This window comes from Dreissena polymorpha, chromosome 11, assembly GCF_020536995.1.
Source record: "Dreissena polymorpha isolate Duluth1 chromosome 11, UMN_Dpol_1.0, whole genome shotgun sequence".
Lineage (NCBI taxonomy): Eukaryota > Metazoa > Mollusca > Bivalvia > Myida > Dreissenidae > Dreissena > Dreissena polymorpha.
In genome coordinates, this window is record NC_068365.1 from 85095411 (window position 1) to 85121042 (window position 25632).

A 25632-nucleotide genomic window follows, 5' to 3' on the forward strand; every position below is an offset into this window, starting at 1 on the left:
GCCGTATTAGGAAAAATGCTCCGCCCCTTGGTGGCAATGATTTTCAACCAACCGGAACCATTTTCGATTTCGTCAAAAATATCATTGAGGCAAATCGTTTGACGAATTTTAATGAAGATCGGACAATAAATGTGGCCTCTAGAGTGTAAACAATGTTTTAATATAGCCATATATAGCCATAAATATAGGATCTGACACGAGTTGTCATATCATACCATATTTTATTGAACGAGTTCAGGAATTTTATTAGTAAGCGAGCCTTTGGCGAGCTTACTAACGAATTTCCTGGACGAGTTTAATAAAATATGGTATGATATGACAACGAGTGTCAGATCTTTTTTATCAATTGCTTTTAAATGAGCAAATTAAATAAATATTTACGCAAGCATAACGATAAATCCCGAATTTTGTTTACATTAGGTGACGTCATTTGACGTTGAACGTCTTTTCAGCAAAATAACAAAATGCGATTGGTCAATAAACGAAGACTAAGCCAATGAAAACGCTTTAAATGTTGTATTACACATGTGTAATATAAATCAAGAGGGTCTGAAAGGCCCAAAGTCGCTCACCTAAGATAACAAGATATTATTGGGAAAATCTTCTGACCAAGTTTTATGAAGACCGCCCCTTGGAAGCCATGTTTTTCAAGCAAACATAATTATTTTCGAAATCCTCCAAGATATCATTCAGACCAATCATTTGACCAAATTTCATGAAGATTGGACAATAAATGTGGCCTCTACGGTGTTAACAAGGTTTTACTTTAGCCATTTAAAAAAATGCCCCGCCCCCTGGCGGCCATGTTTTTCAATTACAGGGCATCTTATTTTAACACTTCTAAGATATTATTGGGATGAATCTTCTGACCAAGTTTCATGAAGATTGGACAATGAATGTGGTCTCTAGAGTGTTTACAAGATTTTACTATAGCCATATATATAGCCATTTAAGGAAAAATGTCCCACCCCTTGACAGCCATGTTTTTCAAGCAAATTTAACTATTTTCAAACTCATCCAAGATATCATTGGGACAAATCTTCTTACCAAGTTTCATGAAGATCGGAAAAATCAAGGTGGCCTCTAGAGTGTTAACAAGATTTTACTATAGCCATATGAAGCCATATAAGGAAAAATGCCCCGCCACTTGGCAGCCATGTTTTTTAAGCAAACGTAACCATTTTTGAACTCAACCGTCATATCCAGGAAAGACATGTTCTGACCAAATTTCATGAAGATTGGACCAAAAATGTGACTTCTAGAGTTTTCACATGTTTTTACTATATACATATAGAGAAAACTGCCCCGCCCCCTGGCGACCATTTTTTCACCGATCTGGACCATTTTAGAACTCGTCCGAGATATCAATGTTTCCACCAAGTTTCATGATGATTGGGCAAATGTTGTGACTTTTAGAGTGTTCACAAGGTTTCTCTATAGTCATATAAGGAATACTGCCCCGCCCCCTGGCGGCCATGTCTTTCAACGGGCCGGAACCATTTTTGAACTCAACCAACATATCAGTTAGAAAAAACATTTTGAAAAAGTTACATGAAGATTTGGCATCAAATGTGACTTCTACAGTTTTCACAATGTTTTTCTTTTTTTTAACCTAGTGATCTAGTTTTTGATCCAGCATGACCCAGTTTCGAACTCAGTCGATGTATCAATGGGACAAATGTTCTTACTAAGTTTCATGAAGATCGGACAATAAATGTGGCCTCTAGAGTGTTAGCAAGGCAAAATGTAGACGACGGACGACGCACGACGGACAAAAGGCGATCACAAAAGCTCACCATGAGCACGTTGTGCTCAGGTGAGCTAAAATATGTAATGGTTGTATTACATGGGAAACAGGGTATAGCATTTGATAAAAGGAAATATGCCCCGCCCCCCGGCGACTATGTTTTTTAAGCAACCGCAATCATTTTCTAACTCGTCCGAGATATCATTGGACCAAATCTTCTGACCAAGCTTCATGATGACAATAAATGTGGTCTCTAGAGTGATAATAAGGTTTTATTGTAGCCATTTAAGGAAAAATACCACGGCTCCTGGCGGCCAGGTTTGTCAGCTAATCGTAACAATTTTCAAACTCGTCCAAGAAATAATTGGCATTATTCTTCTTACCAAAGTTCATGAACGTCGGACAATAAATGTGGCCTATAGAGTGTAAACATGGCAAAAGTTGACGTCGCACGACGCACAACGCACGACGGACAAAGGCGATCACAAAAGCTCGGAATGAGCACATTGTGCGCAGGTGAGCTAAATTTACTGGACATTTAATAATGTGTGTTTGGAAGGATATTATATTCAATTATATTCAATGCGCGCATGAGATTTCGGTGCGGTTTAAAACAACAGGTGCCAAAGGGCCCTTGGTCGCTCACCTGAGGACTATGATAGAAAGAAACAAAGATTAAAACTCTTCAGCAAATATTTCAAATTATTGGTATTAGAAGACTGACTTTAAAAATAATGTGTTCCAAAGTATTCACAATAGGCCTATATAGAAAATTACCCAATCCACCCTGGTGGCCATACTTTCAATACCCAGATTTAAAAAAAAAAAAATATGTAAGAAAAATGCTTCTTACATGCATACACAGAAAACTGCCCCATCCCCTGGCGGCCATGTTTTTTTTTTATCACGACCATTTTCATACCCATCCAACATATCAATTAAACCAATGTTTTGACCAAGTTTCATGATGATTGGCCAAACATGTGACTTTGAGAGTGTTCACAAGCATTTTTATTATATAAATTTAAGGAAAATGACCCTTCCCCCCTGGCGGTAATGTTTTTTTTACCGATCCAAACTATTCTCGAACTCAACCGTCGTATCAAGGAAACAAATGTTCTGACCAAATGTCATCAATATAGAACTGTTCACATGTTTTCTTATATAAACATATAGTAGAGAAAACTGCCCCACCCCCTGGTGGTCATGTTTTTTCACTGATCACAACTATTTTCAAACTCAACCAAGATATCCATAAAACCAATGTTTTGACCAAGTTTATGATGATTATACAAACAATGTGACTTCTAGAGTGTTCTCAAGCATTTTTTACTATATAAATATAAGCAAAAAGCACCGCCATCCTGGCGGCCATGTTTTTGTTTACCGATCCGAACCATTTTCGAACTCAACCGTCGAATCCAGGAAACAAATGTTCTGACCAAATTTCATAAAGATCGGGCGAAATATGTGTCGTTTTGACTGTTCACATGTTTTCACTATATACATATAGAGAAAACTGCCCCATCCCCTGGCGGCCATGTTTTTCCACCGATCACGACCATTTTCGAACTCGTCCGAAATATCAACCAATGTTTTGACCAAATTCATGATGATTAGGCAAAAAAATTGACTTCTAGAGTGTTCACAAGCTTCTTTACTATATAAATATAAGGAAAAAGACCTCCCCCGGCGGCCATGATTTTTTTACCGATTGGAACCATTTTCGAACTCAACCGTCATATCCAGGAAACAAATGTTCTGACCGGCAATGTTTTTTCACCGATCATGACCATTTTCAAACTCGTCCGAGATATCTATAAAATCGATGTTTTGACAAAATTTCATGATGATAAGGCAATCAAGAGGGCCTGAAAGGCCCAAGTCGCTCAGCTGAGATTTAAAGGAACTGACCTGTTCTGTGCAGCCCAAGATGTCATAAGAACAAAATGCTCTTACCAACTTTCATGACTAGTGAACACCCTGGCAGCCACATTTTTCAACAGAACAAGGTTTTACCATAGCCATATTAGGAAAAATGTCCCGCCCCCTGGCAGCCATGTTTTTCAACCAACCAGCATCATTTTTGAACTCTTCCATGATATTATTTGGATGAATCTTCTGACCAAGTTTCATGAAGATCGGACAATAACTGTGGCCTCCAAAGTGTTAACAAGATTTTACTATAGCCATATATAGCCATATAAGGAAATGTCCCGCCCCTTGACGCCATGTTTTTCAAGCAAACGTAACCATTTTTAAACTCATCTAAGATATCATTGAGACCAATATTCTGACCAAATTTCATGAAGATTGGACAAAAAATGTGTCCTTTAGAGTGTTAACAAGGTTTTAACAAGAGAGTTAAATACTGGTATTAGAAAGTATGTACCGGTTATCTTTCTTTAACAGACTGTTCACATGTTTTCACTATATACATATAGAGAAAACTTCCCCACCCTCTGGCGGACATGTTTTTCCAACCATCATGACCATTTTCGAACCCGTCCGAGATATCTATAAAATCCATCTTTAGACAAAATTTCATTATGATTAGGCCAAAAATGTGACTTCTAGGATGTTCACAAGCCTTTTTTTACTATATAATTATAAGGAAAATGAACCCCACCCCTTGCGGCCATGTTTTTTACCGATCCATACCATTTTTGAACTCAACCGTCGTATCCAGAAAACACATATTCTGACCAAATTTAATGATTATTGGAACAAAAATGTGACTTCTATAGTGTTCACATCTTTTTACTATATACATAAAGAGAAAACTGCCCCAACCCCTGGCGGCCATGTTTTTTTACCGATCTGGACTATTTTCGAACTCGTCCGAGATATCAATGAAACCAATGTTTTGTTCAAGTTTGATGATGATAGGGCAAAAATTGTGTCTTCTACAGTGTTCACAAGGTTTCTATATAGCCATATAATGAATACTGCCCCGCCCCCTGGCGGCCATATTTTTCAACGGACCGGAACCATTTTTCAACTCAAGCAAAATATCATTAAGACAAACATTTGACACAGTTACATAAAGCTTGGGCATTAAATGTGACTTCTACAGAGTTCACAGGGTTTTTCTTTTTTTTAACCAAGTGACCTAGTTTTTGACCTAGCATGACCCAGTTTCGAACTCAGTCGAGGTATCAATAGGTCAAATGTTCTGACCAAGTTTCATGAAGATCGGACAATAAATGTGGCCTCTGGAGTGTTAACAAGGCAAATTGACGCCGCACGACGCACAACGCACGACGGACGACGGACAAAAGGCGATCACAAAAGCTCACAATGAGCACAGTTCAGGTGAGCTAAAAATGTGACTTCTAGTGGGTTACAAGCTTTTTTTTACTATATAAACATACGGAAAAAGACCCCCCCCCCTGGACCCCTGGCGGCCATGTTTTTTTACCAATCCCAACCATTTTCGAACTCAACCGACGTATCCAGGAAGCAAATGTTCTGACCAAATTTCATGAAGGTTTTACCAACAAGAGGGCGTGACAGGCCCAAAGTCGCTCACCTGAGATTCAAAGGAACTGACCTGTTCTGTGCAGCCCAAGATGTCATTAGAACAATATGTTCTATCCAACTTTCATAACTAGTGAACACCCTGGCAGCCACGTTTTTTAACAGACCAGTTTCATTTTCATACACATCCAAGATATCATTTAAACAAATATGCTGACAAAGTTTCATGAAGTTTCATAAGTCCATATAAGGAAAAATGCCCCGCCCACTGGTGGCCATGTTTTTTTCAAGCAACTGGAACCACTTTCGAAATTGTCCAAAATATCATTGGGACAAATCTTCTGACAAAGTTTCATGATGATCGTACAATAAATATGGCTTCTAGAGTGTTAACAAGGTTTAATATAGCTATATAAGGAAAAATGCCACGCCCCCTTGGCGGCCATGTTTTTCCACCAACCGCAACCATTTTCGAACTCATCCAAGATATCATTGGGATAAATCATCAGATTAAGTTTCATGATGATCGGACAATATATGTGGCCTCTAGAGTGTTAACAAGGTTTTACTAAATCATGATATATAGCCATATAAGGAAAAATGCCCCACCCCCTGGTGGCCATGTTTTTTAAGCAACATAAACCATTTTCGTACTCATCCAAGATATCATTAGGACAAATCTTCTGACCAAGTTTCATGAAGATCGGAAAATAAATGTGGGCTCTAGAGTGTTAACAAGGGTTTACTCAAGCCATATAAGGAAAAATGCCCCGCCCCCTGGCAGCCATGTTTTTCAACCAACCAGCATTATTTTTGAACTCGTCCAAGACATTAGTGGGGTGAATCTTCTGACCAAGTTTCATATAGATCGGACAATAAATGTGGCCTCTAGAGTGTTAACATGATTTTACTATAGCCATATATAGCCATATTAGGAAAAATGCCCCGCCCCTTGGCAATCATGTTTTTCAAGCAAACGTAACCATTTTCGGACTCATCCAAGATATCATTGAGACCAAACTTCTGACCAAATTTCATGAAAATTGGACAATAAATGTGGCCTCTAGAGTGTACACAAGGTTTTACTTTAGCCATATATAGCCATATAAGGAAAAGTGCCCCGCCCCTTTGCAGCCATGTTTTTCAAGCAAACGTAACCATTTTCGAACTCCTCCATGATATCATTGAGACAAATCTTCCGACCAAATTTAATGAAGATTGATAAATAAATGTGGCCTCTCGGGTGTTAACAATGTTTAACTATAGCCATATTAGGAAAACTGCCCCGCCCCCTGTCGGCCATGTTTTTTTTACTGATCTGAACCATTTTCAATCTCACCACCAGCCCCGAAACCGACTGAGTCGCATGCTTGTCCTGAATGCCGTCGAACATTCCCGACAAAGCTAGGCCTAGGTCAGCATATAAAGCACGCTCGCGAAGAACTCGGTAACCAGAGACGGCTGGAGGCTAGACTGGCTGACATACAGCGTAAAAGACAGAAGCGAGCGGACCAACGTATGGCAAAAACCCAAGCCCCAACAATCACAAGGGGACAAACACCACCAAAGCGGCTTACCACTGGCAGTAGGAGAGTGTGGTCAGAAGAGCAAATCGCTAGACTCTTAGAGCTTGAGCACAAACACAGCCAAGCGAGGTTAATCAACAAGGCAATTCAGGCAGAAATGCCAGAGTTTACTTGCAAACAGATCAGTGACAAAAGGAGAGATCCGAAGTTGGCAATGGCCAGAATCAGTGGCCACACGACCAAAAGCAGTGGCCGTGCCGCCGAGGCAAAGGCCAAAAGCAGTGGCCGAAACGCCGCAAAGCCTAAGGAAGCCGAGCCAGCACAGGTTCTGAGTGAGGCACCGAGTGATGTCAACAGCTCACAGTCGAGTGAGGCACCGAGTGATGCCAATAGCTCCAAGTTCACACTAGATGGAGACAAATTCCTACTGGCGGCAACCGCAGGTGAGACCACATGGTCAATCGCGTCGGCTGAACTCCTAGTCGCTGCTGTTGAAGTTGAGCTTCAAGACGATGATTTAATAAAGATTCTAGACGACCTAGCCCGCGAGTGCTGTAAAAAGCCCGCGAAGGCAGCTCAAAATCTAAGGATAATGGAGGCAAGGTTAAAGCTGTAGGCATCAAAGCCAAGGCTAAAGCCAAAACGTTCAGAAGCCATCAACACCTCTTTTCGAAAGATAAGAAGGCGCTGGCAGGTCTAATACTGGACGGAAAAGACCCGTCGCAAAAATGTGACCTCGAACCAACCGCCGTAGAAGAGCTCTACAAAGAGCGGTTCGGAGGGGAATCAAAATCTGTCTGTCTAGACGGCTATCCAAACCCGGAAAAGCCGGCGGACAACGCTGTCCTCTTGGCTCCATTCACCGCTAAAGAGGTAAAAAGTTCTTTCACAAGGGCAAACAAGGACACATCCTCCGGCCCTGAGGCTGTCAACATGCGTTCTTTCACAAGGGCAAACGGACCCCAATGGACATTTTCTGTCAAATTTATTCAACATCTTTCTATTAAGGGGGGAAGTTCCAGCTATAATCAAACGGAACAGGTCGATCCTCTTGCCCAAGGGGGATACAGGCTTGGAGGACGTCAACAATTGGCGTCCACTCACAATAAGCTCAGTCATACTGACGTTATATACCAGCTGTTTATCCAAGCGAGTGTTAGCTGCCTTCACACTTAATGGGAGGCAGAGAGGATTTGTCGATGCTCCCGGCTGCGACGAAAACTCATACCTACTAGCACAAGTACTCGACCATGCTAAGAAAAGGGGTAATCCATTATGTGTAGCTTTCTTTGAAGGCGAAGGCCTTCGATACGGTGTCTCACAAACACTTAGTCGCTGGGCTGGAGCGATTTAAGACAGATACGCACTTTATCCAGATCGTCCAGGATTTGTACAAAGGGGCATCCACTAGCTTCACGACCGAACAAGGCTCCACTGCTGAGATACCTATGACTCAAGGGGTAAAGCAAGGATACCCACTCAGTCCACTGTTATTCAACATAGCAATGGATCCACTTCTAGCTGAAATCAGCAGCCAGGAGAATGGGTACAAATTCGGTCTGGAATTGACGGATAGGATAGAATCGTTGTGCTATGCAGACGATAATGCCCTCCTTACAAACACCGCCACAGAAATGAACAATAACCTCGAAACGGTACAAGCATTTTGCCGCAACACAGGCATGAAACTCAATGTCAAGAAATGTGTAGCCTATAGCCTCAAACCTTTAGGCAAAACTTGGGTGGTAAACGATCATAGCCCCCCTCTCCACATAGACGGGGAGCTGATCCCGCTTATGAAACCCCAAGATAACCTCAAATACCTTGGTTCGCAAATGAACCCGTGGCGCAACAGGCGAAGGCCCAACCTGGTGAAAACCCTGAAAGATGAGTTGTCCAAGCTAGGGGCGTCCAGTCTGAAGCCTCGGCAGAAGATGGTTATGGTCAAGCAGTACGTACTGCCACGACTCAACTACCCCCTAATGCAGGCGGACTATCCTAAGGGAGTACTGGAGGATCTTGATGACAAGGTATTGCGGAAAGAAGTGAGAACTTGGCTAAAGCTTCCTGATAGCTCGATGAATGTTTTCTTCTAGGAGTCTACAGGCAAGGGAGGGCTAGGACTACCGCTCTATACACTGTACGCCCCAGTAGCGAGGGCGAACACCCTGAGACGCGTATCACAATCGAATGACGCGAAAATCAGGCGAATGGCCGAGGTCTTCCACCTGGAAACCTTGGTCAGAAATATAGTGGTCAAGGCAGGCCTCAAACTGCCTAAAAAAGCAACTGCAAAAGTGGTCTGGAGGCCCCTCCTTAAACCACAATGGTCCGAACTTGCCACAGGAAAATGCCATAATTCCCACATATGCCCTCAGTCGAACACGTGGTTAGACTGTGGGACGCAGTACTTCAGTGAGAGTGACTTCATAACTGGGATAAAGCTGAGAACCGACACGTACTCCACCAGGGCGGCATTAGCCAGAGGTAATCCTGGACACAGCGTCATGTGCAGACACTGTGAATTGGGGCCGGAGACTGTGGGACACATCTCCGGCTTCTGTTCGAAAGTAAAGGGGTATAGGATAAAGAGGCATAACGTCCTAGTCAACGCTATAGCCGAAAAGGGGAAGGCGAAAGGCTGGCTTATTGACTTTGAGCCGATAATTAAAGTGGAAGAGCAGGGTGTAACACGTACATACAAACCTGATATGGTTCTTATTAAGGAGAGCCACGCAGTGATATTGGATCCAACAATAGTGACTGAGAGCAATGCTGGGATATCGAAGGCCAACGCTACGAAGTTTAACAAATATAAACACATAGCGGAAACCATCAAGCATAGATATCATGTCGAATCAGTGACCGTAAAAGGTCTAGCCGTCGGAGCACTCGGTGGCTGGCATCCCGAGAACACGAAAACCCTGGCAAGCTTGGGTATAGTGGACAAAGGCTTTGAAAGTCATTTGTGCAGACTAGCGCTCAAAGGAACTATCAACATATGCGGACTATTCATGGATGGGTAGTAGTCCTAACTCAGAGGACGCGGTTGGTGACTGGTACCTAAAGCAGGGTACAGGCCGAAGTGGTACACGACAGGTACGACTCGGTCCCCTCTAAGATTTACCCGTACTCAAACGGATGTATCTGTCCCATGGTCACCCAATAGTCTTCCTCAGGGCTACCATACGCGGGGAGAGGAAGCAGGTTCTCTGCCGACTCGCCGAAGCACGCGCAAGAGCGAATGCCTCGCTCACGTGTACACACAGCAGGTGTAGACGTAGGTGTGGATATCCACCTGAACTTCCCGAAAATTTGACAGTCTAGTGTTCGGGGTCCTGGGGAATCTCGGGATGTCCGTTAACGTCTAGAAGCGGCCACGTGGGCACAAGCACGGAAATGGACGGGGGTTTACCCTATCCTCTGCCTTTAGCTAAATGCCTCGTCATCTAATTAGTGACGCGCATGAATGGATTAACGAGATTCCCACTGTCTCTATCTACTATCTAGCGAAACCACAGGCAGGGGAACGGGCCTGCGCGCACCAGCGGGGAAAGAAGACCCTGTTGAGCTTTCCTCTTAATCCAAAAGTTAATATTGAGATACAGAGGTGTTAATGTGATATGGTTATAATTGATATAAATGTTGATGTACGAAGGCGTAGACCAGAAAGGCCTGTCCACAACGCGTTTCTTTGACCAGCTTACTATGTGCAAAAAATTCATAATGGAATTCAACTGTGCGATAACGGTATGTACTATTGGCAACACTTTCAAAACTTTGATTTTCATGCAATTAATCTTGTGTTAATTTATCCATAAGCACATTTCGATCAAGAAGAATTACATGTATATCAATACCTTTAAAATCACAATGTTCATATACGCGCAGCAGATACTTCATGCGGTCGGAAGTATTTTTTATTATGAGGATTTCTTATTAAGATTATGCATGTCTGATATTTTTGCAAGTATAATATACAACATTCCTTAATAGAAGATAAGCAACCGGTTACACACAAGTAAATAAGAAATATATTAGAAATAACACTCAATATTGATTGAATATCAACAATTATGTTATACTCAAACACATGTCTTCAAATCTTCAAACGATGTGCAGACATCCCTTCTATTGCATGTGGTGTTAATACCATAGAGACTCGTCATGCTTTTTTAAAATACCGTTATACATGTTTTTGATTGTGTGGACAGCTATGAATGTTTGTGTTGTGAACAAACAATTGTGTGGAATGTTCATTAAAAAAAAACACTGGCAATTAAGAGATAAATTTCTATTATTTCATTTTTTTATTTTATTTTATAAAATCTCAATTTAAGGGGTTACGGAATCTCAAACAATCTTACTTGAATACGAACAAATTAAAAATAAATATGACTTCTCCGTTAAAAAAATTAATTTTCCGTTTACTACTATACTACATGTACATAACGAAACGCAGATATAATACAAATATTTGAGGAAAAAAAAACATTATAAAAGCCTAATAATTGTTAAATGTTTAGATATATTGTATCGTATACTGCGTATGCGTCTGCTTTTTAAATTAGGTAAATATCGAAGAGGTACACATGCTTCTGTTTACCAATATTACACTACTTATCAAAACAGGAAAATCAAATACGATATCCATGAATTTGCTGCTATTGATTTAGAAAATTTGAATTTAAAGTAAAAATAAATAAATATGCAAGCTTGTGAGGACAACATTTGTTAATCTAAAATACAAGTTAACACAAAAGTAATATGTGGACCATTATACAATTAAATTTGACAATGGAAATTACGCTCAAAATTATAATTTACCACTTACCATAATATATAAAAAAAAATACTATAAATACCTACAGTGCTATTAATTACAAGTTTTTTATTTATATAAAATCATTTATAGGGTGATACAAATAGAATGGTTATGCGTTCTATAAATAACAAAAATAATAATGCAAACATTAATAAACTCATCGTTTAAGAATCGAGTGGCATAGTTCAATCTACCACACAGCTGATTCCTGAAGGTGGTGTGATGGTTTGAGTACTCCTATGACCCAGAGAGCTATGCCAGCGAGGTGGTATGATGGTTTGAGTGCCTCTATGACCCCGAGAGCTATGCCAGCGAGGTGGTGTGATGGTTTGAGTGACTCTATGACCCGGAGTGCTATGCCTTCGAGGTGGTGTGATGGCTTGAGTGCCTCTATGACCCGGAGAGCTATGCCAACGAGGTGATGTGATGGCTTGCGTGCCTCTATGACCCGGAGAGCTATGCCAGCGAGGTGGTGTGATGGTTTGAGTGCCTCTATAACCCGGAGAGCTATGCCAGCAAGGTGGTGTGATGGTTTGAGTGCCTCTATGGCCCGCAGAGCTATGCAAACGTGGTTGTGTGATGGTTTGAGTGCCTCTATGGCCCGGAGAGCTAAGCCAGCGAGGTGGTGTGATGGTTTGAGAGCCTCTATGACCCGGAGAGCTATGCAAGCCAGGTGGTGTGGTGGTTTGAGTGTCTCTATGACCCGGAGAGCTATGCCAGCGAGGTAGTGAATTGGTTTGAGTGCCTCTATGACCCGGATAGCTATGCCAGCGAGGTGGTGTGATGGTTTTAGTGCCTCTATGACCCGGAGAGCTATGCCAGCGAGGTGTTGTGATGGTTCGAGAGCCTCTATGACCCGGAGAGCTATGCAAGCGAGGTGGTGTGATGGTTTTTGTGTCTCTATGACCCGGAGAGCTATGCCAGCGAGGTGGTGTGATAGATTGAGTGCCTCCATGGCCCGGAGAGCTATGCCAGCGAGGTGTTGTGATGGTTTGAGTGCCTCTATGACCCGGAGAGCTATGCCAGCGAGGTGGTGTGATGGTTTGAGTGCCTCCATGGCCCGGAGAGCTTAGCCAGCGAGGTGGTGTGATGGCTTGAGTGCCTCTATGACCCGGAGAGCTATGCCAGCGAGGTGATGTGATGGATTGAGTGCCTCTATGACTCGGAGAGCTATGCCAGCGAGGTGGTGTGATGGCTTGAGTGCCTCTATGACCCGGAGTGCTATGCCAGCGAGGTGATGTGATGGCTTGAGTGCCTCTATGACCCGGAGAGCTATGTCAGCGAGGTGATGTGATGGTTTGAGTGCCTCTAAGACCCGGAGAGCTATGTCAGCGAGGTGGTATGATGGTTTGAGTCCCTCTATGACCCGGAGAGCTATGTCAGCGAGGTGATGTGATGGATTGAGTGCCTCTAAGACCCGCAGAGCTATGCCAGCGAGGTGGTGTGATGGATTGAGTGACTCTATGACCCGGAGAGCTATGCCAGCGAGGTGTTGTGATGGTTGAATGCCTCTATGACCCGGAGAGCTATGCCAGCGAGGGGGTGTGATGGTTTGAGTGCCTATATGACCCGGAGAGCTATGCCAGCGAGGTGGTGTGATGTCTTGAGTGCCTCTATGACTCGGATAGCTATGCCAGCGAGGTGGTGTGATGGTTTGAGTGCCTATATGACCCGGAAAGCTATGCCAGCGAGGTGTTGTGATGGTTTGAGTGCCTCTATGAGCCGGAGAGCTATGCCTTCGAGGTGGTGTGATGGTTTGAGTGCCTCGTAGACCCAGAGAGCTATGACAGCGAGGTAGTGTGATGGTTTGAGTGCCTCTATGACCCGGAGAGCTATGCAAACGTGGTTGTGTGATGGTTTGAGTGCCTCTATGACCCGGAGAGCTATGCTAGCGAGGTAGTGTGATGGTTTGAGTGCCTCTTAGACCCGGAGAGCTATGCCAGCGAGGTGTTGTGATGGTTTGAGTGCCTCTATGACCCGGAGAGCTATGCCTTCGAGACGGTGTGATGGTTTGAGTGCCTCTTAGACCCAGAGAGCTATACCAGCGAGGTGTTGTGATTTTTTGAGTGCCTCTATGACCCGGAGAGCTATGCATTCGAGGTGGTGTGATGGTTTGAGTGCCTCTTAGACCCAGAGAGCTATGCCAGCGAGGTGATGTGATGGTTTGATGGCCTCTATGACCTGGAGAGCTATGCCAGCGAGGTGGTGTGATGGTTTGAGTGCCTCTATGACCCGGAGAGCTTTGCCTTCGAGGTGGTGTGATAGATTGAGTGCCTCTTAGACCCAGAGAGCTATGCCAGCGAGGTGTTGTGATGGTTTGATGGCCTCTATGACCCGGAGAGCTAAGCCAGCGAGGTAGTGTGATGATTTGAGTGCCTCTATGACCCGGAGAGCTATGCCAGCGAGGTGTTGTGATGGTTTGAGTGCCTCTATGACCCGAAGAGCTAACACTTAACACACGATGCCCTGTAAAAAGAACCAGAAAGTGGTCCATTAATTCCTTGTGTTTTGTTAGTATTACATATAGACTATTTACAATTTACATTAGACACTTTTCAATTTTAGTTCGCCAATCATAATATAATCCAAAACTCCAGTCATAAACTTACATAAAGAAGCAAACATACTACTTTGAAGCGACTCATTCACAACTTATAAAATCCAATATGCAACTTTCAGACAAATAGTCATTGATTCAAAAGCGAATGTATGTATTTTATTCAAACAGGCAAAATGATACTACCGGCTTAAAAAACAGTAACGGTGCTCTTAGTGATAATAATCAACAGAAATTGGTTAAATAATAAAGAGTTTTCAACGCTTTTTATTGAAATTTTGGAGAAAAAAATGTGTAACTTGTAGATCGTATTTTATACGATCTACGATACATATAAATACGTATAAAATAAGCTGTTAGTTTTGGTAATAAAGGACCGGGATTAAATCCCAGGGTATTTTTTTCTTGCTTTCGCAACTATTTTGAACTTTGTAGAGAATTGTATAGCTTTTTAGGAAAAATATTTAATGAACCTTTTACAATCAGCGGAACTGTATGAACATCTATGAAAAATCCTTTTTAACTGATGCAGTCATTTGTGTTAAACATTATAAAACATTAACTTTGTTACAATTACATGAATATAATTTGTTGTAACTTTGATAATTGTGTACAATGATGGTTTATCTGTGATTTCTCAAGATAGCTACATAAACTTCCCTCAGTATAAGTAATTCGTAAGACTTAGATGACAGGAGAAGCATGTTTTGTCTCCCTTTGAACTTTACAAAGTTTAAGCATTTGCTGTCCGTGACGTCGATTAGAACATGTCCATCCGGGACTAGAATGGATACAGACAGGAGGTCTAGGGAAGAATAACCGCAGACCTGATTGTGTGACCAATAATTTCACGATGTATTGTTTAATGTTAAAGACAGAACGTTCCTTACGATGTATGAGGAATAATATCATGTCCTTGAAACTGAACGCCAAATAACAATAAGAACGTTCTCGTACCAACGATTGCTTACTTATATATTAGTATATTGTATACAGTTAACATGTACTTGTTTTTCGACACCGTTTTCTTTCCTTTAATCAGCCGCCCGGTACAGTGTTTCGGCATATCTTATACATATTTAGCGAAACTGTTTTTTTTTAAACATGTTAGAAATAAATCAATCTTGAATGTTTGTTCGCTCGTTTAAATATAATGTACTCTATTATTTGTATCACTTTTTAAATATTGAATTTCATTTTGTCTCAGTCAGTGAAATTTAACAATAAATTTTGTCAGTGCGGAGTTACCTCTTTTTGTAAAATCAGTGTTTCGATTAACTAACACACTGTTAAAACTTTAAAAAAATATTTGTATACCGATACACTGACTTTAAAATAAAATAACCTCAGTTGAGGTAAAGTTTATTCATAGTAATACTGCATATGCATGTAGACACCTACACGTTTTTGTTCAAACATAACTTACAATTTGTGCGTAGGTTTATAAATGGGCGTTGGTAAGTGACGTATATATCTTGAAGCAAACGTATTCGTCGACCATTTAATGTTGGTATTGAACAACTCTGAAGCTGTTTCAACATTAATATACAGTTTAGATATAACAATTCTTCGTTGAACACGAATTTTTAACGACACAAGTACTAGTAAAACGAGGTCAAGAAAAAACAAAGAAAACTATATTTTTAAGTCATGGCATGACTGGCATCTGGTTCATAAGATATTTAAATTGGTCAATTGCTAAAAAACGGGTAATTACAAAACCCTTTCACCCATCGTAGAAACAATGAATCTTTTTTATTTCAATTTTATTTTGTATATTGGGATCTTTGAGATTTTTGCTGGTCTGGTCAATGTCTGCAAAGGTTGAAGGTGGTGTCTCACTTTAAATAGATTGATCATTGTATCATAGAGGCTGATCACGCATGATAAAGCTGGATTTTAGCTTTAGAACATTCAACAATATATGTATGCTTACGGCAGGTGACATTGAAAGTCAGTAGTGCGGATGCACAAACGCTGCATGCATCACAAATTTCGCTGAGTGTTCATTCTCTGTAGGAGTGATAAATATTTTTGCTGTAGTTGAAACATTTGCGTCAAAACCTATTTCGTTAATTAAAACCAGTGTTGTCTCACACTCCGGCTTCTCATAACATGCGATCCAAGAAGCGGTATGATCTCATTAGCTTCGAAACAAAAACACATACAATATTTCGTCAGCTTAAGTTTCGTATTTACTTTATTAGTAATCTCACACAGTACCTGTTTTTTATACAGCTTTTAGCTGTATGAAAAAAGTAGCTTGATGAAATTACAGCAGTTTTTATTCAATATAGTCCAAAAGTTTTCGTCGAAAGTTAAACACATGATGAAAACATATTTAATTTCGCTAAAAATAGGATTTTTATTTATTTCACTTAAACTGCACGAATACAACAAATAATGACGCCATTAACTTAATTACTTTAAGCAAACTATTTCATATTTATATGTAAATGCGGGAACATATCCATATTATTTAGACAATTTATCAGCCATTTGACAAATAGATAAAAAGTAAAGGAATCAATACCACAATTAAAACTCACTTATAAATAGTTAAGGCAAATTAGAAATGCTATCTTTGAAAATGCAGTCTTCTGAGCCCACCAATCTATAGACAGTATGCAACTCTTTATGGAAACGATCAAACAAGAGCCACCTACTCCATTCCTCCACCCACTGCATTCCTCTACTTACTCCAGTCCTGCACCTGCAAACCTGTCGCAACCATCCTTTTTATTTCAGTGATGTTTGATAGATTCAAAATGTTCGATTTTATATTTTCTTTTTATTAATATGTTTCATTTCTGTTTTCAGAAATGGAAATGTTATAGCATAATTATGTTTTATTATCTACATATTCCGGCCATAAACCACCTTAAAACCAATTTCGATGATTTTAAAAGTCGATATCTATCAATCCTTCAGAGAATGAACAGTCAGCGCAATTTGTGATGCATGCAGCGTTTGTGCATATGCACTACTGACTTTCAATGTCAACAGTCGTGAGTATACATATTTTGTGGCATGTTTTAATTATATATGTTTTTTATCGAACCTATCCATTTTGTTTTATTTATAGTCCACATATCTCTAATCGTGCTTGTAATCAATATAATAAGAAGATGCAACCGGAAATAAAACATCTCTACGACATTAAACACATTAAATTAGAAATGCGGATACTGATCTACCTTTTAATTATACGTCTAAAATAGTTGGTCTTATTTTAATTCTTAATGAATACCGAAAACTATTTCATGTGTGCAACACGCTTAAATAATGGAATGCTTAAACCGTAGTTTAGTGTATTCCATTGTTTGCCAAAATAGTCTTAGTCGTAGCCTTGTGAAATTTAGCTTGACTTATAAATCTGTGTAAGCGATTATGTTAAAAAGATTAATATTATATCGTTACAACTTACGTTGTATGCAGCTATTTTAGGCATTATATATCATGCGGTGTACACAACACTGTAAATTTGCATTTAAGATTTAATGTAAAATCATTCGTGAGAAAAAAAATCAGTACTTAAAATGGACCTTTTCATAGATTTTGGCATGTATTAAAGTTTGTCATTAAATGCTTTATATCGATAAATTTTAGCATTGGATCTAAAAAAAGGTAAAAAAATAAGAATACAATTAAACAAAGTAAAAAATAATCCTATACTGGGCTCGAACCAGAGACCCCTGGAGTAAAAGTCTAACGCTTAGACCACTCGGACATCCGCATTCATACAATGAGAGATGTATTTTATACTTTATATAAGCAATCCAAGTAGTGTCACAAAATATAACTACAACAACAGCACTCTCCAAATTATTCAATCGTTTCGCGTTGCAACGCTTAATAATTTTATGTTTTTTTAATCGTCAAAAGATGCATATATGGGATATTTTCTAGAGCATTGTACATATTCCGTATTACTGTTTCCAAACAAATATCATCACTACAACGAACATTTGAAAACCTGAAACATTTTGTTTCAATTGTGTCGATTTACCAAAACGTGAACAGGTCCCTTTATAAAGCTTAAACAATGCTATGTTTAAGGTACTCTAAGGTATTTACATGGTACAGTCAGCTAAATTATTAAAACGATAAGCAGACTTATCAGCTATGTATTAAGTAAATAATGCATAGTCAGTTTAAAATGGTAAGCTTACCGCGAAGTTACCATCGTTTATACCAAAAAATATACTGCGGAAACATAACAATTTTAATAATTGCGGTAAGCAAGTAACTACAGTTAATATAAACCACGGTTTATACATTTGGCTGTTGTTCACCATCTTTTGCCCAACTTGCTTGGAGCCCTACTCCTTCTCTGTCTCTGTTCGTGACAGCAACAATATGCCAGTCTGCTCTGGGCAGTCTCCGATGCTTAAAGGGACCTTTTCACCGATTTTGGCAGATATTGAAGTTTGTCATGAAATGCTTTATGTTGAGAAATGTCAACCATGGATCTAAAAAGCTCCAGTGAAAAGCAATAATAAAATTAAAGAACGAAAAAAAAGTAACCATAAACTTTGCTCGAACCACTGACCCTAGGGGTTAAAGTCTATCGCTTAGACCACTTGGCCATTCGTTCTCATACAATGATTGATGTATTTGATACTTAATATAAGCAATCCTCGTTGTGTCACAATATATAACGACTACAACTGAACTCTCCAGACTATTCAATCGTTTCGCGTTGCAACGCTTTATAATTTTCAGGTTTTTAAATCGTCAAAAGATGCATATATAATGGATATTTTAGAGAATGGTAAATGTTCAGCCTTACATATTTTGATTTATCAGGGTTTACTGAAATTTAGTGGGAAGTTGGGAAAGACCTTGTGATTTAATAAATATTAAATAAACTGCTTTTTTGTTAAAATATACTTCATGTGAGCTTTTAAGAATTTAATTAGTACCTACGCAAAGAAGATTTATCATTTTAACTGTAAACCTTTAAGATGCTATCATGATTTAAATGGTATGTAATGTGCCTACCCGGATCCTGAACATCCGAGATCAATAACACGCAAACATAACTTACAGATCTCCTCTTAAATATACACCCATTAAAAACGAATTATTGTAGTTAATGCGATAGTAAAACTGTTCAGCTGCTTTTATTAACCGCATAACGTGGTAATTTCGTTTCGTTTCACATGATGATGGTTATTTGCATTATAAATAACCAGTTAAGTTGTAATGTGCATATCTTACCTGCTTGTATTTATGGCTTGAAAATGAAATGCATGACATAACTTTTTTTAAGTGTAGTTATTCATAAACATGAATATTAACAGTTTTCTGGCAACCCTGTACATTGCTCTTTGATCAAAATATTATACCAATGTCACCAAAACTAAGTCTAGTTGCAATTTTTAGTCACATTAAACAATTCTTTGGAAACAATTGCGAAAATGCAACGCAATTCAGAGACTAATATAAAATGTTCTAATTGTATTGAGTTTCAATCGAACTTTGATACGGATTTCTTATTGGTTTCAACAAATAATGCGCGTGAAACTTAGACAATCGTTTAAGTTTTTGGGGCTCATTTTTGTATCGCAGAGTATTCGCTTTAATTTCCGTAATGGTATTTTCTGCTGCACACATGATTTAATTAATTCAATTAAATGTCATTGTAAAAAACAGACTTCAAGAGTCTATTTATAATTGCTTAAGATATTTAATGCGGCATGCTGTATGAAGCCCGATCAGTAAAATCAGTGGCGATCGAAGAAATTGAAGAATTTAACTATATGCATACAAGATGGAAATGATGGCCTTTAATCGCTCACCTTAGTTTACCGATACACTTTGCTGAAGACTTGACCTAGTTTGTGATCATATTTGACTCAGTTTAAAGTCTGCATACTGTACAGAATAATATACTGATCAAGTTTTCTCACGGTTGACTCATACGTGGCACTAGAAAAGTGAACAGTTTTTGACCGGGTTGTCTTGTATTTTGACTCATCTGCCCTAGATTCAAACTTAGCCTTCATATTTTCAAGAAAAAAAATTCTGACAAAGTTTAATGAAGTTTGAGTCATAAATGCTGCAGATAGAGAAGTACGAAGTGGGATTTATTGAACAATTTGACCTGGTGACCTAGTTTTTAGACACAGATTCAAACTTTGCCTAAGTATGCCCCGATAGTCAAAATATACATTATGTCAAATGTTCATAAAGCTTGAGTTATACAAAATTTACCTTTTGACATAGTTGTTTTATTAACGTGATACAGATTCTAATACAGCCTATCTATTGCAAAAAATAAAGATCAGACCAATGTTCATCAAAACGTTATTACTTATGTGGCCGGTAAAGTTGAAACGAGGTTTTTCTAAGCTTTGACCTGGTTGCCTAGTGTTTGGACAAAAGTCAAACAAATTTGAACTCAGCTCAGAAAATGTCAAGTTAAACATTCTGATCAAGGTCATTAATATAGAGCCTTAAATGTTTGGACCTTATGACCTTGTTTTAAGATACAATTAACCCACATAAACATTTTCATTGAGTTTCCTTAAGATTGATTGAAAAACTCTTAAGTTACCCCTAGGATGGTCTAATTTTGAATTTTTTTATAGTTATTTTACCATTACCATGAAAGTCTTATAAATCCCGTGACCCCTTGTCTTGGCAAGTTTTTACACCAGACTCATGGTTTTAACAAACTTTTTTTTAAAGAACCACAATAAAATGTTGCGTTCCAAACAATAAATCTCTCTGATTTTCGCTTTATGCATAGAAGGATAACAAGTGACCAACAGTGCAGGGTAAATGTTCACGCCATTAGCATGATTTTGACACATTTTGTAGAGAACCATCACACGTTGTCTAACACTGAATATCAAACCCTAGCCCTTGCATTTAAAAAGAAAAACAATTTTAAGCGATTACCTAGACGAGTCCATATAAATAACGTGACCCTTGGGGCGTGGCAAGTTTTGATCCCATTTGAACATGAGTTGAGGACCACAAAACGATGTTACACCCCGAATAGAACAGCCATGTACCTTGTCATATCAGAGAGGACGAGTTTTTCAAGCTCTCATTTTAAATATCTATTTGTTGCTCTGATGATCTATATAGGCAATTGATCGGAACGATTTGAACAAGTTTGAAAGAGAATAATCCAAAGATCATTCCTGTTAGGTTTAAAGGGATAGCACGCTCGATGTTCTCCGGTGAGCTTCAAAGGCTAATAAACATTCAGATAAAGGCCTTTGTTGACAGGTTTTTATTGAATGTACATGAATAAGGCGCGCTTCAAAAGTAATTTATTCGTTACAATAGCTCTATGAGGTATCTTTAAAATTGGATGCACACATTGTAATGATATTTAACGATCCTTTAACTTCCGACCAATTATTATTTGGTATAATGTGTTTGCAATATGTAAGTACGTGTATAAGTATTATTTTAAAATTGGAATTCACATAGCAAAACAAGAGGGCCATGATGTTCGTTGCTCACCTGAGTTGGGCGAGACCGGTTTCGACGCCAGGGCATTTAATTGGAACAATCTTGGTAGAGAGTCACACTCTTATGTCACATACCAAATATCAATTCAATTTATACGACTTCGTCCCAACATCATGTGTGTGCATTTCCAAGTTTGTATAAGGTACTACCGAAACCTTAAGCTGCATTATGTGTGGACCCAGAATGTGCCCCAGCCCTGCTACATAATTTGATTTGGGATATCTGGGATAGAAATACCCGGTGTATCCGGAGGTAACCCCACCTCTCCGGTATTTGGACCACCAACTGAACTCAAATGCTGCCTGAAACGGGGATTAAACCCGGATTACCTAGATGAGAAGCGCGTGTACCAACTACTCCGCTTATCGGACAGCCAAACCATCCACATACGCAGGCAGGGCCAATAGTGAGCAGAATAACAACAAACTTAAGCGAGAACTATTTTGACATGCCAAACATTGCGACTTCTTGAATTTTGTGTTTGCAGATTGCTAAATATAACTACAGAAGTGTATATAAATTATGTAAATCTTAGATGTGACTCGTTTTGACCCTAGGAATATGATTTGAGGATTCTTTTTTTAGGACAACCAGATGATGTTTCATACCAATTATTAAACACATTCCCCTTGTGTTTTTCTTTAGGAAAAGAGGTACACAATTATTTACAATATATGTCATTATAAATCATGTGATTCCTGGTGCGTTTCCTGTTTTGACCCCAGGGGCATGATTTGAACAATCTTTGTTGAGTACCACTAGACGATGTAAAATATGAACTATTTAAAACCTGCGCCTTTCGGATTCAACGGAGATTTTTAAAAGAATGAACGTTAAAATCTATTTTTACCTCTAGTGACCTTAATATGCACAGACCGCAACGAGTTGAACAACTTTGAAAGGCCGTCATTTTTGGGAAGTTTCGTGGCTATGTCGTTTGGAGCAAATTGTCGACGACACACGGTAGACAACACATTTCGCCTTGTGTTTTCGGTAGCTATGTCGTTTCGAGCAAATTGTTGTCGACAAGCGGTAAACAACACATTTCGCCGTGCGCCAGAGAGACACATACCACAAAAGCTCATAGTGAGCACTTTGTGCTCAGGTAAGCTAAAATAGCATCTTTCTTTATGAGAAAATATGTTTTCATTTTATTCCAGGCTGAACTACAGAGCAATGAATGGCCGAAGATAGGGTCTTTTTCATGATTAGATGTGTGAACTTTAACACACGCTCTTTCCGTGATGTTTTAGTTTAATCTGAATAAGGGACAGGTATCTATTATTTTAACAAATGCAGATTTCGTGTGTAATGATGATAGAGCAATCTGCAAAAACGTGTTATTTGATTTTGTCATATTTTTTTATGATCTTAAGGTAGCGCACCTCTAATGATTTCCCGCGATTTATTTTACGATCATTGCCGATCTTCAATGATCGGTTATTTCCGAGTGATGAATTTTATTTTTTTCAAACTTCGAATTTTGATATATGTTTACGTAATTCCTTTAGAATACATTATTTTCACAATAAATATTGACTTTGATCCAAATATCATCTGAAAAATACGATTTCGCGATTTCTTCAAAGATCGACGAGCCTTTTTACCTGTTTACTTATGGATATCTTATTTAAGCTTGCACTAATGTGAAGTTGTCGTGGCCGAGTGGTTAACGTGATGGATTTAAAATCTTTTGGGATCTTCCCGCGCAGGTTCGAATCCTGCCGACATCGCATACTTTTTGCGACGCGTTTTATTTCTTTTCTAACGTAATTTGATTGAATATATAGCATATAAGCTATGTTTATTGTTAAATATGTTGAAATTTTTATGCATATCCTTCAATTTTTTAAATTAAAACAACGTTATGGCTAAAGTGGGTGATTTACTGCTGAAAATACGAATGATGCATTTTGCATTTTTTTTTCAAAAAGTAAACGGTAAATCTGTCTATTTCTTGGTATTTTTGCTGTATATAGTGTTTTATTAAAAATATAACTTAAATGATATTTTTTTGAATTTTATGACACTTTGTTTTTAACCGACCCAATTTTTACTTGGCTGAAATCACTTACATTTCATGGCGCTCTTCCATAGATAAAAATGTGTAAAAAATAAATGTCTGTAAAATAATAATTATTTCATCTTGTTTAAACTTTAAACACCTTTACTGCATCTGTACACACCAACTGCATGCCCATATTTGGAAATTTGAATAAAATATGGAATTTTTATATACCCCAGGGATGAAAATAAACTGGACAAAAGCCGAACGTGGGGGTGGTTTTGAAAAAATCGGTATATTTTTTTAAAAAGCATGGAAAGCCTACCTACAGAAATGATGCTGATAAAGAAAATAATTAATTAGATTATATTTGGATATGTGCCCATTAAGGGTGCGCTACCTTAAAAGAATGTCAATAAAATTGACAGCAATAGTAAATGTGTTGAACCAGGTGTTTAAATATATCATGAAGTTAACAATTATTATGTTACATTTTAATCAACTGAATGCAGTCTATGCTAATTCATGGTGACAATAATGTTAATTTACACGCTTTAACTGTGTCAAAATTATTCAAATAAGCAAAATCAGATAGCCCCAGGGCGGTGTCAGTTTGAACCCTAGGGGTTCAAGAAACTTGATAGAAGGCCATCATGCAATTACACATATTACACCTCTTTGTCTATTGCTTTAGATTATTTGTTTTGTCATTTTAGTAATTTATGTGACTCTTAAAGTTTGTTCATGTTTGATCATAGGGACACGACATAAACAAATTGATAAGAGCAACACTATACGATGTTACACAACAAATATTATTGACCTGACCCACCTGGTTTAAGGGAAGAAATTTTTATGAAATTTCATGATTTTGAAATTTTATTTTCAGTTCTGGTGACCTACATATACCATGAACCAAAATGATTTCAACAATGTCAAAGAGACTCACGCAAAGATTATACCTGTGATGTTTTGCTAAAATATGTCGAGATGTAAAGACCGAGCTCTTAGAAGACAACCTAAATACACGCACTACACGCACCGAATCCCTGAAAAACGACGGGCATGTGAGTATCCTTACAGCTCTTCATGAGAACTTCTTGCTCAGGTGAGCTACAAATTGATCTATGAATGACGAAGTGACAGTTTAAACAAGCTTGACCAGTAAGAATGATATTGACCTTTAAACGAGAGAGACATGTGTTTTATGTGACACTTATTCTTCTCTTGTTGGTTGTCGTTTTTTTGTAATTTAAATTTTAAATTTAAATTTAAAATGCATTATGAATAATGAAATTACTGTCTAGACATTCTCGGACAACACACACATTATTAGACACACGAACGCACACACATTAAATTAACGATTATGACAGATTTATCATGATTTTATGTCTGAATCGACTACAATATTAGAGCTTTGTCACAATTGTGACCATTGTATACATCCCACCGCTTTTTCAACGCAGCGGACGTCATGGCTAAGTTCAATTACACATAACTCTGCAAGTGTGGATCACTGCGCAAGAAAATCATTTCTTCTAAATATCTGCAATTAAGCTGTAATAGTTGTCTCACCTATTATTAAACTTGCCAGAACGATGTATTTACATGACCGTCAGAATCATGAAAACACAATAAAAATGCCCATCAACTCTAACAGGCTCATATTCTTAATCGGTCAAGCATAATACAAAAATATTTTAGGCTAGTTTGGAGCAATGTGGAACTTCTCAGATATTAACAAGATTTTCTTTTGCCATATTTGACACACTAGCCTGAATCCTGACATATATGATTTTAGCAGAGTCAGAGCCATTTGTGACCAAACAGAAGATATTATTACAACAAATATGGAGAGTTAATATGTAGTGCATATATGTCATTACTTAATTGCAACTTTACCTGTGGTGTTAGATTCATGGTTAATACTACGGTGTTAGATCGATGGGTGATGACTATGTTTAGTATTCGGCTATTGATAAACTATTAAGTAAT